At 45.3% G+C, this 19,406-nt stretch overlaps 1 protein-coding gene across 1 annotated transcript in view; it reads left to right on the top strand.

Moving 5' to 3' along the window:
* Positions 1 to 5,421: 5,421 nt before the first annotated feature.
* Positions 5,422 to 19,406, top strand: part of LOC103531226 (glypican-5) — a 383,665-nt gene continuing 369,680 nt past the window's right edge. The window contains exon 1 of the mRNA XM_030456592.1: positions 5,422 to 5,518. The gene's annotated coding sequence lies outside the window, so the exon portion shown is untranslated. The remainder of the gene's footprint in view (positions 5,519 to 19,406) is intronic.

Here is a 19,406-nt window from a genome sequence, read left to right as displayed (position 1 = left end):
CGCTGCTTTGATTTAAATAGTAATAACTGTAATATTAAAAGCTAGAATATAGACTTCTATTGTCCCTGGATTTCCATGGGATCTGGGATGAGGCTCATTCCTCCCACTGTGTTTATGCAGAACACAGACTGATTTCCCTAGTTTTACCTAAATTGTTGCATTCTGCTTCTCTTTGTATGTTTATGCTTTGTGTTCTTATTCAGCTGCTTCGGGGTGGAAAAATGTATTTATCCCTGAATAGAAAACAGATCTTTTGCAGCTTTGATTCTGCGTTAAAGAAAATAAAAGGAATAGAAAATTTTGCCTCAGTTGTCTGTGTGGAACATGTGTCAAAGAATCACAGAATCATAGAATGGGCTGGGTTGGAAGGGACCTCAGAGATCATCAAGTGCAACCCTTGATCCACTCCCCCCGTGGTTCCCAGCCCATGGCACTCAGTGCCACATCCAGGCTCATCCAGACACGGAGAATCCACTACTTCCCTGGGCAGCCCATTCCAATGCCTGATCACCCTCTCCAGAAAGAAATTCTTTCTAATCTCCAACTTAAACCTCCCCTGGCACAACTTGAGACCCTGCCCTCTTGTCTTGCTGAGAGTTGCCTGGGAAAAGAGCCCAACCCCCCCCTGGCTCCAACCTCCTTTCAGGGAGTTGGAGAGAGTGATGGGGTCTCCCCTGAGCCTCCTCTTCTCCAGCCTCAACACCCCCAGCTCCCTCAGCCTCACCTCACAGCACTTGTGCTGGATCCCTTCCCAGCCTCCTTGCTCTTCTCTGCACCTGCTCCAGCACCTCAATCTCCTTCCTGAACTTCCTGAGGGGCCCAGAACTGGACACAGGACTCAAGCTGTGGCCTCACCAGGACTGAGCAGAGGGGCAGAATCCCTTCCCTGGACCTGCTGGCCACGCTGTTCCTGAGCCAGCCCAGGATGCCATTGGCCTTCTTGGCCACCTGGGCACACTGCTGGCTCCTGTTCAGCTTCCTGGCAATCCAGACTCCCAGCTCCCTTTCTGCCTGGCTGCTCTCAGCCATTCTGTGCCCAGCCTGGAGCTCCCCATGGGGTTGTTGTGGCCAAAGTGCAGGACCCGGCACTTGGCCTTGTTGAACCTCATCCCCTTGGAATCAGCCCAACTCTCCGGTCTGTCCAGGTCCCTCTGCAGAGCCCTCCTGCCTTCCAGCTGATCCACACTCCCCCCCAGCTTAGTGTCCATGTGACAAGACTCTTCTGGAAAGGACCTTTGTCTGGGCCATAGCAGTGACACACTCTCTACACTTCTTTTGTAACCTGGCCGGTCATCAGAGCAAGCAGCATTTGCCACAATGTTAGATCCCAATCTTGAGATAGGTTTTGAAAGCTGGAAAAACATGCTGCATTTCCTTGCTTTACACTGACAATTGTAGCTGTGTCCTGCCTGTGTGGAACACTGGAGCTGAGGGTCATATCTGTAGGAAAGCATTTCCCTTCCCCAGTTATGATCTTATCAAGGAAGGAAGGAGGGTAAGAGTTTTTTACACACTTCAAAAAGGAATTCATAGAAATATTCACAATGAACAAATCTTTGCAGAAATGAGACCCTTTGGGGAGATGCATTTCTGAGCACTTATTCTGATCTGCTGAGGATTTTGGTATGATATGGAGCAGTAATTTAGAGCCTGTTCCAGATGGCTTGAGGCTGTTCATTGAGGAAGAAGACAGATAGCATGTAAATATATAGCTCTAGTCCTCTCCACCTTCCTTTCAGATCTGCTGAATTCACATGGGATGAGCTGGGGAGAAAAGTGGAAGCTCTATAGCAGCGTAATGCTGAACAGCTGTGACCAGAGCCTACAACTCTCAAACCTGCTGAGAAAATGTTCCAGTCACCTAAGCTGTTCTCCTGCTCAGGAATATTTTGTAGATGACAATATTCAGGAGTAAAATGAGCACAGAGAGGGGAATAACAGTGCACATGCTTTTGTTCTGTCACTCTCTATGTGCTCTGGATGTGAATGAGCATCCAATAGCACAGGAAAGGTCTGGTAGGGCACGCTCTGTTTCATGTTGCTCCAGCACTATATGATGTGTTATCTTAATTATGTTATACACAGCAATCCATGCAGGCAACGTGTTTCAAATACAAACTGGAGGCATGAGGCTTGTGTTTCCTCTTACATAGGTTGGCTCCATGCTAGCATTGCTTCGTCATTTTCCGTGCAAATTCACAGTGGTTTAGATCAGCAGAAGTAAGAGCAGAGAATGATTGTGTATGCCAGATGTGTACAGTCCCCTTTCTCAGAGATTAATGTCAGACAGCAACAAAACGTCGATTTTTCAAAGGGGTGCAAGGCATGTGTGGCCACAGGAGGTGATATACCAGGAATACCTGTTTCTGCTAGAAAGTGGCTCAGGTTTTTTGTTCCTCTGATCTGTTTATCATGACCAACTGCTGGTATCTGAATAGTATAGCAAATCACCCACAGGCTAAAGTTGGCCTATGAGAATTTGAATTCAGCTGACCTGGAAATATCTCACTCATGGTTTTCAGAAGCTGCATTGTTGGCATAGGGCAGAGATAACCGTGGCTCAGGCCACAGAAGGGACAGAGGTGGTGAGCATGAAAAGAAATAGCCCTCTGTCATTAGAATAACCTCATTGAGGGATGCTGGTTTGGAGCAGGGGAAGAAAATCAGTTTGGGAGAAACCTGAATATGTCTCAGTTCTCTTCTCTTGATCTCCAAAGCTGCTTGCTAGGAAAAATCCTGCTCCCCAGCTCACCATCCCCTTGGCCATCCCTTTTCTGCCCTGAGCAGAGGGAACCTCATGGCACATCCCTCTGTCTCTGGCATTGGAGTTGAAATTTGGAGGGCACATGGCTGGGAAGCATGGAGCTGTGGGATCTGGAGTGGTCTGTGGCAAAGGCTGCCCTCACCTGGCTGCCCTCATCTGGCTGCCCCCAGGACACTGATGCCCCCTTTGCCCCTCCACAGTATGGTCCAGCTGATAGCAGTGAGGTTATTTTCACTCCATCACAGCATGGCCCAGCTGATATCAGTGAGGTTATTTTGGTGACTGAGTCTTGCATACTTCCCCTACAGTGGTCTGAAAACTGAGGTGTGTGGTGACCATGGCTGTCACACTTGGCTGTGGTGACCATTGCTGTCAGATTGTGCTCTGCCATGGGTCAGAGGCTTGGACTCCTCCCCCTGGTCCTTATTTGGAACTGTTAATACTTTTGGTTTTTTCATTAACTAAGTTCTGGCTAGGACAGTGATGAAGGGGCAGGTGTTTTCCATTTCCTCACTTATTGTCACTGATGAGCTCCCAGTTGCTGCTGGGAATATATGGCCTTTAACCTGACCTGAAATAGAAGTAGGAGATAAAATTTGTGGATGAAGAGGTATGATGAGGTTGCAGAGACTTTAACACAGAACTTTTTGGAGACAAGCAATTTTTAAGGAGAAATTATGTATGTTGTGAACTGTGTCTTAAGATGCTTTCTGTGTATTTTAAAGGTCTAAGGGTGGCAAGTATTATAAATAGTAATGCTTATTGTTCTACACAGAACTGAGTCCTGTTGACTCAGTGTTTGCCTTTAAAGCCTGGTGTCTGGGTAACTGCACCATCACAGGAGCAAAGTCAGGGTTGTTCTTTGGGAAGGTTGGTATCTAGGTTCTCCCCAGAGGACTACATCTGGATCCATGTAAAAGCACTATTATTCTAAGAATCTCTAATGAAAGACAAGGGTTGTGTTTGCAATTAAATTGTATTTGTAAGAATTTTTTCAGCTGATGATTTTCAGTGCTTTGACACCTTTTTGTTTAGACATATGAAGTTAATGCAAACCTTATGTACCACCTACTTATGTTGCAGCCTGGTTCCCCTTTCAGGGTGTGAGGGAAGACATCCTTCAGATGTTGTTAAGGGGCTTAAGTATAGAGACCAAAGTATTTTTTGGTGGAGGCAGCAAAGAAGTCTGTAGTAAAAACACAGGAGGTCTGGCATTTTGTGTTCCTCGATTTTGTCAGTAACCCTCATTCCCATATTTTAACCCTTCACCATGGTGCAATGTCTTTCATCTTCCCCATGTTTATTAACTATTCTTCCATGAATAACTGTGGCTGTACTCACCAAGGAGGGTGGGTCCTTGGGCGTGCAGTCACGGCTGATTTCTAAGATGAGAAAAAATAAATTTTGTCCTCTGGTGGGGTCTCTGAAATCATAGTTCCTCCTGCAGGGGCAGTGCCAGCAGAGCTGCTGGTGCCTGCCAGTTCCATTCCTTCAGGGATGTTCCCTCTCTGTCCGCCATCTTACTGCAGGGTGCCTGTCATTGTTACTTTGATTTTTCCCCTAAATTTCTTTTGGTGAGTGGGATGATGAGCTGAAGGGAGGGCCAGACTAAAAGCTGGCCACATGTCATTTGGTGATGATTTGAATGCTTCAACTTGCTGAAGGTTTGGCTGTAGAAGCCATTCCTCCCTGTGGCACAGCCCTGAGGTGCTGCCCGGGATGGCGGGAACACGGGAGCCACCATCTTCCTGTCAGCAGGCACAGCCCTTCTGACCCTTCCAAATCCAGCTCCTGGAGAGAGGTTCACAGCCTAAACTCTGTGTTTGAATGTACCCAGGCTTTCTACATCTTTTGGTATTATTATGTATATTTTTTTGCTTAGAGGACTGGGGTTTAGGAGGTGCTCTCTTCAATTGTTGTGCTTGGGAATCTGCAGGCCTAAGGGTGAGGGTTGGGCAGCCCTCTGCTTCCCACAGCACAGGGTGCTTCAGCTGTGTGAAAGAGGAGGACCCTGGAGGTGCTACTGCTGCTTTGGAACCTATTGTATCCCTAGACTCTCACTTCTTTTGGAGGAGCTGTGGGATATGAGGAAAACCAGCTGTTCTAGCCAAAAGGAAGATGCAGGAGAAGCAGGCTGAGGACTCTCTGTCCTAACTCCCATTTCACAACAGCCTGGTCAGCTGGAGCACTGATAAGGTGTATCTGTCTCAGGAAGGAAAAAAGACCCTACAGGGCACTAGTTGGTGTGAAATGTACCTAGGAATGAGCCTGGATTATAAAAAAATTACAAATGGAGTAGAGAGCCTCACCCCTTTCTCACCTCCCAGGAAAGCTTGCCCTCTGGTCAGTTCCCTTTGCCACAATTTATTCTCTTGCCTCTGGCTCAGACTCCTTGGGAGCAGGGACTGTATTTTCCCTGAAGTGTACTGACAGGGAGAGGAGGTCTTTGGGGGACAAAGTTGTAATGGCTGGGCCTGAGAAGAAGATGGAAAGAGAAATGCTGCTAAAGCAGTTTAGTGATAAGTGATGAGGTGGCCAGGCTGCAAAATGTTTTAAGCTCCATTTTTCACCATCTAATATCTTCTGTTTGTAGAGCACTTGCCCGGAGTAATCACAGGCCTAGGAAAAGCACCTGGAGATGGCTGTGAGGTGTGGAATCGCAGCAAAGCCTGAGGGAAACAAAGCTGCTGCTCTGAGCTGGTGTGTGGAGGATCTGGACCTGCATCCTGTGTGCTCAGTGCTTCAGAGAAAGAGGTAAAAGATGCTGGGCATAAAGCAGGTGTAAGAGTATTTTTCTTTGTAAGCTTGATGACTGGAAGCTGATTTATGTGGGGAACAAAAAATTTCTATCAAAGCTTTCTTTTTAGCTTTCAAATAGATCTATGTAGCCTAGCTGTCGCTTCCTTTGGGTAGGAGGAAGCTTTGTTTTGTTTAACCATTTTCTACTCAGTCCAGAAGATAGGCTGTAGTTACGATATGCAGAAGGTATGAAATCTTTTGTTACTAGCCAGAATTTACTAGGTCGTGTCACAGTTGGTGCCAGGAGAGGGCACCAGACAGCAGTGACAGGACCTGTGCTCATGGCCATGCTCTGCCACCACAGGAGGGGGAACCCATCTCAGGTAGGTACCACTGCAGGTAAAGAATAAACTTCCCCATCACAGCAGTTTTTTGTGGAGAGTGACTGTATATGTAATCAGAAAATGTTTGTGCTTATGCATTAGCTTACAGTCCTTGGAGTCTGATTTATGTAGTTTCAGGGATCAGAATTTGTGTATGAAGGCATGATGGAGAAATTAAGTCTGAGACTTTCAAAGAAATGTAAAGTAACTAAGAACTGAACTCTGTAGAGGAGAGTTGTGTCCCATAAGCTTCTGTGGAAATCCCAGGCTGAGATGCAGTGGTGTATCTGCATGGTGCTGCTCAGGTGAAACTCACAATGTATAGAGCAAACAGAGGAGTGGGAAGTGGGGGAACCTCCAGGGGGCTGATAAAGGTGCCCCAGGATGATTACCTGCAAAGCATGGCCCCAGGAGCATCCCTGCCATGAGCAGGGTGTCCACTGGCAGTGCTCTCCTGTCTTCCCTGCCTCTGCTCTCAGACTGCCCTTTGTGTTGCTTGCTTTGTGTTATTGAGGTTTACAGGAGCTTTTCTTGTAAGCCAGTCAAGGACTTTTTGAATAAAAGTACCTCTAGAACTCCATGGATAATTAAACTCTAATTCTGATCTTGTACTAATGGAAAATAAATGCCTACTAAGGCATGTGACAGTGGAAGCTTAATTATTCTCTCTAGAAATTTCTTAAAACTGATTTTTTTTGCAACCTGTTTAGAAACACATTAATATTTAGGCTGAAATACAGAATTTGGCTGCATCTATTTTCCTCTAATTCTCTATTGGCTCCTGTTGTTGGCTACCCTTCTACTGCTCCTCAGAAGCATTAACTAGCTGAATGTATCAGAATTTCATAACATTGCAACCATCCATTTTCTAATACACTCTGATCCTGTGCCTTTATGAATGCTTAACTTCTCTGGGAATTGAGGATAGCTTCAAAGAGGTGGTCTCACAGCTAATTTGCATGCTGAAATTGGTATTTAGATTAATTAAAAAACCAGCAGTCTTGGTTAGACCTGTAAAAGTCTGTCTATGCCACGAGCTCCCAGCTTTTCTAGGGCAATGCTGTGGGAAACTCTATCAAAGGCTTTCCTGAAGTTCAGGTAGACAATGTCCACAGCTTCTTCCTCAGCCACTGGTTAGGTCACATGCTGATAAAAGGAGATGAGTTTGGTCAAGCAGGACTGGCCTTTCCTGAACCCATGCTGGCTGGGGCTGATCCCCTGGCTGTCCTGCACCTCCCACATGATCACACTGAAGATGAAACTCTTCATAATTTTTCCCAGTACCAAGGTCAGGCTAACTGGGCTGTAGTTCCCCAAATGGGATGCTGACTCTGGACCCAGCCTTTAACTACTGTTAGGGCTGAAGCACTGCAGGAGCTGCAGAAGTGCAACACTCCAGGCTCTAGGGGTCTTGACTTCAGTGTAAAACTAGTTGAGTCAGGAAAAAATTATGGTGTTTACTGGATACTTGCTGTTGCTGGGCACCAGAGGGAAAAGGCATCCTGTCTGTGTTCAGCCATGGCTTTGCAGTCTCTGCTCACAGAGTGCCAAAAGTCAGAATCTTTCACATGGATGTTTTCCTGACTGTAGATGTTGGGCAAGAGCCCTGCATGCCCAACAAGGGCAAGGCTGACAAGTGGTGATGGAACTGGAATGGAAACAGGCATCCCTGGGATGACACTTTTATTCTGTGGCAACTGAGACACATGTCCTGAACCAAGCAGCCTCACTGATCAGTGTAAGGGCTCTGATTTTGTTGCCCAGCCTATGTGTGCTAAGGAACCAATGCACAGCTTCAGCATTTTGCCCTGACAATTTCGAAACTGAACTATTAAAACTATAAAGAAGGGTTATGCTGAGTAGTTGGGAGCAAAGTTGTCTAAGCCCACCTCATGTGTGGCTCTACTGCTGTTTTAGAGGATATAGTGTCAGGACAAGTTTGTAACAATACTCTTGCACGAGTAGAAAATGGAGCGTTTGTAAAGAGTGTAGCAGTTTCCTACCAGTTAGCAGGCTGAGCACCGAGGGCAAACCAGCACTTGTCATCATGAACACCAAATCAAAATAGATGGAACCTCAACTTCATTAGGGTTTACTTATCCCTTTAAATAAGCTTTCTGACTTTTCAGGCTTTGTGGCAGAATTCACATGCTGGCCATATGTTGACTGATTATCCAGCCTACCTATGTAACTCCCACATGTGTTTACCCAGCCTGGTTGCTTATTACTGCTCCCTGTGCTGGGCTTATGATGCTTAATGCCCCTATAAATTATCTTACCTCCACAAATGTCACTGTTAATATTCTCACACTTTTTTTTAGTATGAAATGCCCCATTAAGCCATCAAAATCCTTTCTCAAATGCTTGGGTTTTGCCAGTAATGCTGCATGTATCCCTCTTCCTTATGCATGCACATGAGTGGGTAGGATGGCACATCTCATCTAGAAGCATGAGAACTGACTGTCCTGGTTGTGCCTGTCCTCAGCAGGGCTGTTCCTCATGGAGCAGGGAGTAGTAAGGTTATTAATTACACTGGGTTATGCCACTGGAGTGCAAGTGCTGTGAGGTAGCTGCAGAGCAGGAGTGCCTCTGTTGCATGGTTTGCAATAAGTCTCTTATTTTGATGCCAGGAGATAATCAGAAACTGGAGGTTGTGATAAAGTGAGGGGAAGGTGAGGAAGAGCTGGTAAAAAGATAAATTTGTAAAGCTAAGGGTTGATGAATCTTGTGCTGCTTCCCTGACACTTGAGAGCTGAAGCCTCTATGCTTCAAAACAACCTAGGGATTGTCTGCTGCTTCTGCCCACATGTTGCCTTGTCTTCATGTGGCTGCTGTTAGCCCAGAGGGGGCTGTGCTCCTCTCTGCTTGTGCATGAGGAGTTATTGGGCAGCAGCAAACCTGGGGATAGCTGTCTGAAGGCAGAGTTGTGGGGGGGGGACGACTGTTTTTTGTTGTTTTTTTTTTAAAAAAAATCTTGCCTGCAGTGTCCCTTTGTCCTTGAAGGTGACTGGGAAGCCAACTTACTCCATGGTTGGTTGAAAATCACGCAAATTTTCTGGCTGTGCTTAGTGCCATCCTGGGAGGAGGAAAGTCAATTAGGCAGCAATAAAATAAATGTTTAATACTTTGACCAATCTGGCATGAAACAAGAGCTACCAAAGGTACATCTGAGTGCATCTTCCCAGCAATGTTGTAACATTTGGTGCTAGAGGCATTGGCATTCAAGGTGGGGAAGGATGGGCTAATGCTGGGGTCCATGTTCATCCTGTGGTGGATTCCAGGGCCAGCATTTTGCCAGTCCTCCAGCACACGTGCAGGCTGTCTGTGGGCTCACTGTAAGGGTATTTTAAGTATGTTGCCCTTGGTTTTAGTTTCATGGATAATATTAGCAAGCATATGCCTGGGTGTCTGATTTCCACATTACTGCTGCTGTTCCAGGTGACAGATGGTGTCTGCTCTTTCCTGATAATTTTCTCAGTCACGACTGACACCCAATACTTTTGCTCCAATGTATCTACTTCTGGTTCATGGGAAACTTTCAGAGCTCCTTACACTGACTCTGGTGAACCCTGGGAAGGGAGGTGGCAGTAGAACTGGAAATGATCTTACTTGTTTTTCACTTTCTGCCCATTTTGCTCCAGGAAAACCATATTCCCACTAAAGCACAGGAGACTGAAGGGTTTTTGGATACATCAAGGGTGATGTTTGAATTCAGCATACTGGATGATGGACTAAATACTCCAGTATAGTGTTCTGGTTCAATGGGATATTCTACGGTCCAGTTGGGAAAACCCATCCAAATGTGACCCAGTGTGATCTTTACTTGCAGACTCTGAAATAATTTGGCTTGGTAGGTACTTCCTAATTCATCCTGGGTGTTCCTTCAGCATTTTCCCTAAAATCTGCTGGAGAAATACATACATAGTGGGAGCAGGGACTCTGGTATGGGCTTTCCACATCCTGTTCTGGTAGCTGTGTGATGCCCAGGAGCTGGGGGCAGAGGGGATGTGGCTGGCTGACCTGCAGGAAGGTTAAAAGCTAAACAGGGAGATGGGAAAAGACATTTGAAGTGCTTGGGTGCAAGAAGCCACAGGAAGAAGCTGTGAAGAAATATTTTTCTGAAGCACATGCTTTGAGCAGAAAATAAGGGAGTAAGTACAGGTCACAGAATATAAAATGTAATTTATTCCACCTTGAATAAGACAGATTCTGGAGAAAAATAGGATGTGATGTGTAATTAGACTCTGATAAATGCAGGCTTCTCAGGAAGCAACACAAAGGCTCAACAGGTCTCTGAACAACTGAACACTTGGCTTTTTGAAGACCTTGGCTCACGTTCTTTTAATATAGATGAGCTTAGTATCATACCTCAGACTGCAATGGCTCCAGTTGCTAGGCTTAGCCTTTTCATTACTTGTTCAGCATCCCTGCACCAGTCAAATATGTTCTTTCTATAGAGAGATTAAAATAGAGTGGAGAAGCAATTTTCAGAAATAATTTTAAGGACTCTTTGATAAGGTTTGTAAATATTTCAGTGCTTCTAGAAAATCCTAGTCTAAATACTTAGGGTCTCATTTGCAACCCCCATAAAGTTTGGGCATTATGTGGCAATTGTAGTAACCTACACTGCAATAATTAACCTGAGGAAAGCCCCCAGACAAAAGTCTGCTGGAAACTTCTTGTGTAATGTGTTGTGGCCAGATAAATGAAAAAAGCTGTGGAGTGTGTGGTATCCCAGCATGGGTTGTGCTGATTAGAAGCAGGCTTATGAATGTTTTGTGGTTGAGCACTGCTTTTGTGCCAATTACGAATGCTGTAGGAGCTTCCTGAGATGGAATAGAAGGAAGAGTAGGTCTGAACTGAGAAAATGGTCACAGGAATGGCTAATATAGCAATGAGTCCCTCCTTGGGAAGAAGGCACAGCTAATTTGAGGACTATATCCCTCTGGCAGCTCTTCTGAGGGAAGGGAATGTTGGATTCATCGTGTCCTTGCTTGAATGGGCACTACAAATTGGGGCTGTGAAAACCCTGAAGCATGCTTGAAGGAAGGTTGTTGAAATATGAAGTTTGTACCTTTTTTTTGACTTTAAAAGTAAATTAGCTTTTTAAAATATAGTTGGTGCCTACATATGTGTACATGCCCTTCTGATCATCACAGGGTGAAGGTGGTTGTTCAAAGAAATAGCACCATAGTCTGGCAGTATTATAACTGCAAGCAGCCCATAATATTCCAAGTTTTGTCTTGCACCCTTTGAAATTATACGTGCTGTTGCTGCCTGATGCAGGTCTCATTCTTAGAGTCTCCTCTCTCTTTCCATACCCATATCTCAGTGCTGTTCTAGAGCCATAATTACCCTCTGGGAATATGCAGTGATGGGATGAGTCAAATCCCATCCTGCTTAGTGCTCAATGCCAGCACCCCCCAGGGCTGTGCTGCTGTGCCCTCCAAGGCACAGCTGCTGGGGTACCTTGGAAGAGCTGTCTGAAAATGAGGTTGCAATGGTGTAGGTCAGGATTAATTTTGTGGAAGGCTAAAATGCAAAACCCTGGCAAGTAAACAAGGATGGTGGTGCTGGGATACACCTTGGAATCCCTGCAGGAGCTGTCCTGAGCAGAGTGAGCACATGTGCTGCCAGCACAGCTCTTCTCCCTCCTCAGGTGGTAGGCAGGGGAGGCTCCAATCTCCTGCATACCCAATCCCATCTGCTGAGAGAGTAAGGATGTGAAATGGAGCCTGAGAGATTAGGACATGACCTGTATCAAAAGTGGGAACTGGAGGAAAAGGTCTTAAGGTCCTTGTCAGTTTTTTTAGGCAACACCAGTGATAATTCAGCTCAACAAAGCAGCTAAATGACACCACTAGAAATGTCTGGAAGAGAGCTGAGGTGGTTCAGAAACAGTTCCCCTCTTCCATGGAGGGGATGTTGTTGTATGTTCCCCCTTCCTGAGGAACAGTACTGGTCCAACCCTGACAAATCCTGAGGCTTTCCTGATCTCTATAGACTATAGGTCTAGGTGCTTTCCTGATCTCTTGGAGGTGTAGGTCTAAGTGCAAATGTTCTGGCCTTCCCTGAGTGAGGACAACAGGACTGAGCTGTTGAACTTTTCTGTTGCTGTGCAGATTTGTGACAATGGTGCCACTGCACAAAGAAGCTGATTTGTTTGCAATTCCTCCTTAGCTTGGGTTTACTGAGAATCTTGTGTAAGTGTATTCTGGTTTTATGTGGCTATAAATAGCATATGGCATCATAGCTGGCATAGGAAGGACATTGCAGCAGATAGGATGTGACATTGGTTTTTCTGCCAAGACATGATTTTGAGGAAAAAAGACAGGAACAGAATATTCAGCAGCCCTTAATTGTGACTTTTAAAAGTACATGGGTTGGGAAGACCTTTTGGAACAATGTTTTTGTGACAGTTTTGCACAGTATATGGACTGCAGATAAACTGCATCTGAACTACTGAAAACTTTGTGAGCTTATTTTGTATTTTAGACTGTTCTGTAGCTGTTACTGCCACCAACCAGATTTTTGTCACAGTTTGGCACAACTGGGAGTCTTTCAGACCTCCCCATTTGAACACCTGTGTGCAACAGGCCTGCCCCCAGAATCTCAATAGCTTGGGTTTTCATCTTCTGTCAACCAACTACAAAACCTAAGGGTTCCTCAGTTCTTCTCTCACTCCCCTATCCCACTGGTTCTTTTTTTCCAGGGTGAAAAGGCTGCAAAAAGGCTTCCTGAAGCCTCGTGGTCAGTTCCAAGGCTCTGTATGGGCATCCATTGTCTGAGGTTTCCCTTGGAAATCCTGGTATGACAGGAAGTAGGGGTGTTGTCAGACCTGCTGATCATATCAGATCCTTCTTCAGGATGTGGATAAGTGAGGCTGCTGTGGCCGCTGACCATGCACCCAGGGAGTTTGGTGGCAGATAGGGGCTGGAAGGCTGCAGAGGTGACAAGACAGCAAGTCCTTGAGGGCTCAATGTCCTGTTCTGAGGTTCCAGACTGAACTGGAAGAGGGAGAGTGGGGGGATATTTTAAAGCCTAGCAGGAGAATGTGGTATAACAGATTAGAGCTGGATCTTGCAGACTTTAACATTTACTGGCTAAGAATGTTGCTGTCTGTTTGAGGGAAGGTCACTGAGAACACCAGTTTTTGTTTTTCTGCTACAAGTATTCGAAGTTCTGAAATTCAAAGCTAAATTGTTCCTTGGTATGAAATAGCCTCACTGGTGTGAAGCTGACTGCCTGGAGTGCAGAAATCCTGTGCATCAACAGAACCTTTATTTATCTATTTTCAGTGTAATCAATACTTACAGGTCAGCATGTCTGAGAGGCTTTTAGCAGTAAATTCAACTTGAAACCAACTGCTGGAATCCCTGATTGTAATAACAGAAAGGAATGAATGGAAAAGGGAATTTATATTACAAATCCTTCCAGAGTATATTACTAAGCCTGTTCCTAACCCTGCTTTTTGTTACTTTTATCAGCACCTGGAGAATGAATTCCGTGATTGCAAAAAGCTGTTTGGGCTGTTATACTTAAGGTCAGTATCTGGCACGTGCTGCTGGCCTTGGAAGTGCTCAGTGGTGCAAATAAATATTTATTGGGAAGAAGCTGACTCAATTCCTTGGATGGGTAAACTTGGGAATCTCAGATCTGAAGAATTTTGACAGCTATTGTATGTTACCTCCTCTGAGTTTGCTCCTGCCTCTCTTTTCTTCCTCTTGTCAACCTTGCATGTGCAGGAATGGTAACATAACTTAGTTTTTATATGGAGAAATCACAGATTCTACAGTAGAGAGGAAAATTTTGACTGAAGGAAAGGCTGGGAGGCAGAGTGCAAGTTCAGCCCTGGGCTCACCTAGGACCTAGGGTTTTTTGTTTTTGTTTTTGTTTTTAAACAATCTAGAGGCAAACTGTTTAATCTCTGTTCACAACCTCTAAGCTCAGGGTTATGCTTCCTCTAGGTGTACAGCATCAAGGGTCTGGAGGCCTTGATTTTAGCTTGCAAAGCCACAGTAGAGGAAAAGCAGGAAGGAGCACCTTGTTTCTCAGAGTTTGACAGCACAAAGATTTAGCCTGTTAGGGGGACAGGTGGAATGAAGGGAAGAGCAAATGCATTTGCAATCTCCTTTTTAAACTCTGCTCAGTTGGGGCATCTACTGTATCTGCTTAACCTTTGCAGCTGCAGGCTCCTGCTTGAGCTAAGACAAGTCCTGCTGTTTTATCACAAAGGAGTGCTTTGAAGTTTTTCTTGTGTCTGTGTCAAGGTGATGACACTGAAGTGCAACCAGCTAAATTAGACTTCAGGGACCAAAAAAGTGTGTGAATAAACACTTTGCTTCTATATAGTTGTCTTGACCACTCTATGTTCCAGTTACTGTTCAGCATTTTGTTAAGCAGGAACCAACCTGGGCCCTGCCTCAGAAAGTCAGATTTTGTACTGTTTTGAAGTACCTAATTCCAAAACCTAATAACTTAATTTCAGTCTGAGGATTATTGCCTTGGTCTGCAGGAGAATGAAAGAAGAGTCCTGTCCCAAAACTTCTGTGGGCTGTGCCAGTGTGATGCCTGTAGGTTGGAGATGCAGCATATGATTATGTATTGATATTTCTGTACTGCTAAAGGCCCATCTCTTTAGTGTTCTCTTCTGCTTGATGATATATAAATGCTTTGAAAGTGATGATCTCTGCATAAAGAGCTTTTACTCTCAAGGGAATAAAATAGGCCACAAGTCAGAAGTTGGGTGACAGGAAAAAGTTGAGGGTATGTCCTTACATTAGTTGAGATGAGTTACTGCAGTCTCTTTGAAAATTACACAGGTTTCCAACTGCTCTCCCCCTTAAAAACAGTTTTTCCCCAGAGGAAAACAACAGCAAGCATTTGATCTAATCTCATGCTGCTGTGGATTAGCCATGTCTACACTGAAAAGTCTATAAACAATTGATACTTAACCAAGCAAGCTTTAAATGAGCTGCTTTGGAGGCCACTGGCAAGCAGATGAGGACATACTGCAGGATGCAGATGGCTCTTAGCTTCTGAGGAGACATTTGGGGTTTCTGCCCATCCTGAGCTGCTCTGAGTTGCACCACACAGAGCACTGCATTCACCCTTTTGCACTGAGCCAAGTCTAGCCCAAAGGAGAGATAGTGTTTGTACAGCAGTGATAAGGCAGCTGGCCCATCACAGATGGCCTGAATTATTGCTGCAGCAGCCTTGGGCTGAAGGGAGTTTTGGGGCACTAAAGAGGTGCTTCTGAGCTAGTCAGGGGGGTCTGTATCATGCTGTGATGACTGGGTGGGTAACTTGGGGCATGCAGAAAGTATAGTGAGAACTTGAGCACTGAGTTCAATATGGAGAGTGGTGTGCTAGGGAAGCTCTGACTCAACCTTTCCTTAATGCTCAGTCTGGGGGGGTCACTGTCAATATTTGGAAAGACACACGAGTCCTGTGGCATTCCTAAGGGGAACCAGGTCCTCCTAATTCTTCCTTGGACTGGAAAACACTTGGGAGATCAGGCATTCCACCAACTGACCTTTTCATAGCTGTTTTTACTTATGGAATTTAAGGCTTCTACTTACGGTAAAAGTCAGTGTCTGAAATAATTCCTGTAATCCTCACATCCCTTAGTGCTCAGAATATCTGCACTACCCTTGCAGCAATGGGCACTCATGTCAGAAGTGCAAATAGCCCCAGCATGTTTGTTGAAGTGTGATGTAATGAGGAAAGAGCTCAGATAGCATCCATACCTCAATTTTGCAGTTTCTTAGTGGGAACAAACAGAACCAGATACAGCCTTTATAGAAAGTGTACAAGCAATCCGTGAGATCAAAACCTCTGACCTGAGTTGTCAGGTTTTCATGATGAAGCCCCTGTTGCTAGAAGAGGTGAATGCAGCCAGGCCTCTTGGACACCTTCTCTTCTCATGGGGCACTGCTGCACTCTGAGGTCTCTGACCAGTCCTGAACACTGGTTTGGGAAGGGTTGTGGTGTGGCAGCCCACTGTACAACGCCACTGCTTCTCTGCAGTTGTTGGACTGTTTCCCCCACCCAGTTTTGCAGGGAGTTGTGTACAAGGTATTCATTGAGACCTGATCTTGTCTGCAGAGAGGCAGCACTTTCTCTGGCAGATATTTACCTGCAATGGCTGAGGAGCACAGTGTCCAAACACAGACAGGGCAAGGTGTGTGGAGGGCAGCTCTGGCTGCAAGGAATGGCACTGAGCTCTGTAGGGATTTCTCTATTTTGTGGGTGCTGTGAGTCGTCTCCTGTTACCAGAAGCCTCTTGTTACCCTGCTTGCCATGCACTGCGAGTCTATTTGCTCAGTGATGGAAAGTGAAAGGGAAACCTCTTATGGTCTTACACGATACTGCTCAGTTGAGGGAATTTAAATAGAAACAAATCACTTCTTTGCATCGCCGTCCTGTGTAATGCTAACAGGAGCCACCAGATGGGGCTACTTTAGCTGACTCTCACCAGTTCTGTGTCTGCGACTGGAGGGTCAGCCAGCTGTGAAATAAATCCCTGTGTAAGGAGGTGCACTTGGCTGGATGGTGAGCCCAACCCCCGGGCTGATGGTACCCGTGCCTCGGCAATCCTGCCTCCATTTGTGTGGATACAGCCGGGACAGGTTTTTGTGCTGCCAGATCCAAACTAGAACGTAGGAGCCCGGAGCAGGAGCTCTGCCCTCTTGCTGCCCCTTTGTGCAGTGCCTTGGGACACATGGTTCATCCGGAGCCCAGGGTGAATGTTCCTAGTGGAAGGGCTCTTACTTATTTGGGTAAAGATTCCTCTCCACAGTATCAAGGAAAGGAGTCAAAATCACACTGAGTTTTGTGTTCAACATCTTTGAACTGGCACATCTTTAAAATGTATGAAATGTATCTTTAAATCCTCCTTCTATACTGTGTGTTGCTAGGTGCAAACAAGCAGAAGACTCTCCGCAAGTATTGCATGCTTCTAAAAAGAGGCTGAAATAAGATATTTCTGTGACCTAAACCAACTAATTTAGGCTCTCTAGGACTCTGCCCTCCAATGAGCTCATTGCTCCGGAGTTCAGAAATAATATTATTCTAAAATTGCATTAAAATAGCAGATGTTAAAAATATACAGCCAGGGAGAAGGAAAGCTCCCTTCTCCCTGGGGAATGCACAGAATAATAGATAACATTAATACATGACACCTGAGTCTGTGCCATTGTGTAATTGGACATTTCACGGTATCTGGACTAAGTGATGATAAAGAAACCAAACTGCTTGTGGCTTGGAAGGTTTTGTCTGCATCTGTAATTCATCTCCAGATTTCTTCTTCACTCTGAGGGAAGAAGAATACCAAGTGCTATAACAACAGCACTAAGCACTCCAGCACAGATTTACCCCTGGTGTAAGCTGGAATGGATCCTCTAAAGTCAGGAGTTGAGTGCCTAGTGAGAACGGGTTCCTGCTTTACTGCTTGAAGTACAGGATTGGACAATGCTGGTTTTATAACTGTTTGAATATCAGCTCATTGAAACATAAGAAATGTTCAGTATCTGTGAGACACATGCAGAGAGTTTTGGAGGGTGATGTTAAATTGCTGCTGTTCAATGCATCATGTTCTTTGCCTTGCAAAATTCCTTGCTCAAGGGATGAGCTAACACAGAGCTTACTGTTAGCTTGATCATAGAATCATCATAGAATTAGCCGGGTTGGAAGGGACCTCAGAAATCATCTAGTCCAACCCTTGACCCACCAGAGCAGTTGCTAGACCATGGCACTGAGTGCCACATCCAGTCTTTTTTTAAATGTCTCCAGGGATGGAGAATCTACCACCTCACCAGGCAGTCCATTCCATAGCCTAATCACCCTCTCCGTGAAGAAATTCTTTCTAATATCTAACCTAAACCTCCCCTGGCACAACTTAAGACTGTGTCCTCTTGTCTTGTTGAAGGTCGTCTGTGAAAAGAGTCCAGTTCCCACCTCGCTACAGCCTCCTTTCAGGTAGTTGTAGACAGCAATGAGGTCTCCCCTGAGCCTCCTCTTCTTCAGGCTGAACAGCCCCAGCTCCCTCAGCCTCTCCTCATAGGGCCTGTGCTCGAGTCCCTTCACCAGCCTGGTTGCCCTCCTTTGGACCTCTTCCAAGACCTCTACATCCTTCTTAAACTGAGGGGCCCAGAACTGGACACAGTACTCGAGGTGTGGCCTAACCAGCGCTGAGTACAGGGGAAGAATCACCTCCCTGGACCTGCTGGTGACGCTGTTTTTGATACAGGCCAGGATGCCATTGGCCTTCTTGGCCACCTGGGCACACTGCTGGCTCCTGTTCAGTTTCTTGTCGATGCAGACTCCCAGGTCCCTTTCTGCCTGGCTGCTCTCCAGCCACTCTGTCCCCAGCCTGTAGCGCTGCATGGGGTTGTTGTGGCCAAAGTGCAGAACCCGGCACTTGGCCTTGTTGAACCTCATCCCGTTGGAATCGGCCCAGCTCTCCAGTCTGTCCAAGGAGTAGTGGATAACATGATGTTAGAGTTACTGGGTTTTTTGTTGGTTTTTGTTTGTTTGTTTGTTTGATTGGTTTTTTTAATATGTATACATATATGTATACATATAAATATGTATACATATATGTATACATATAAATATGTATAGATATATATTCACAAACAAGTTGGGGTGACCTTGTAACTATGTTTATGAATCCAGAGGAGTTGGGCAGCCACAATTTCTTTCCCGTGTATCAAAAGCAGGAGAGAAGGACAAGGCAATCTCAAAGTTTTGGAATGTGTAGCACTATATAGAAATGTGGTTTGGGTGAGATGAAGTGCTGGATTGAAAACAGGAGATTGGAAACTGGATAATGTGCTGTCTTTGCTTATAGCTGGGACATGGGAATTCCAGGCTCCTGTCATGGGCATGAGTTCTACTTATGCATGTGTGGTTAAAGAATGAAAAAAGAGAGGGATGGCTGTAGAAAATAATGTTTATGCAGTGCTCACTTAGAAAAGTGTTCATTCCAATTGTTAAATGGCTTGAAGCATGTAGTGCTGAGGAACCTAAACGTTCTTCAGGGTTTCTCCACAAATATGTATTGATGGCTCCAGATAAGCCCAAGGGTTTTTGTGGTTGCTGCTCTGACAGGAAGCTTGATTGCAGTTTCTGGAAGGAAAAGACCACAGGGGAGAACAGACTCCTTCTGCAGTGCCAGTCCAGTCCTGCTGAAGCCAGTAGAGTCATGCCAGTGAAAATAAAGGAAGAATTAAACCTGTGGCTCTTCATAGTGCATCTCAGGACAGAGCATATGGCAAAATATGGATGTGTTTTATGGAGTCATCTCTGCCAGTACCCAGTGTATTTTGGTTTTGGGTTGTAACACCAAATAGCTTCTGGAAATGCATAGCTTGGCATGTTTGGAAATAGCTGCTTGGGTTACTCTTATAACCTGGAAATATGATATTTTCATTGTACTGATTTTTCTCTTCTGATACTAATAAATGGAATGTTGTTCTTGAACAGCTTTGAAGCACTACCTATTTTCTGCAGGTTAC

Source organism: Calypte anna, chromosome 9 (assembly GCF_003957555.1).
Source record: "Calypte anna isolate BGI_N300 chromosome 9, bCalAnn1_v1.p, whole genome shotgun sequence".
Lineage (NCBI taxonomy): Eukaryota > Metazoa > Chordata > Aves > Apodiformes > Trochilidae > Calypte > Calypte anna.
Note: the sequence above shows the minus strand (reverse complement) of the source record. Positions and strands in the feature narration are given on the sequence as shown.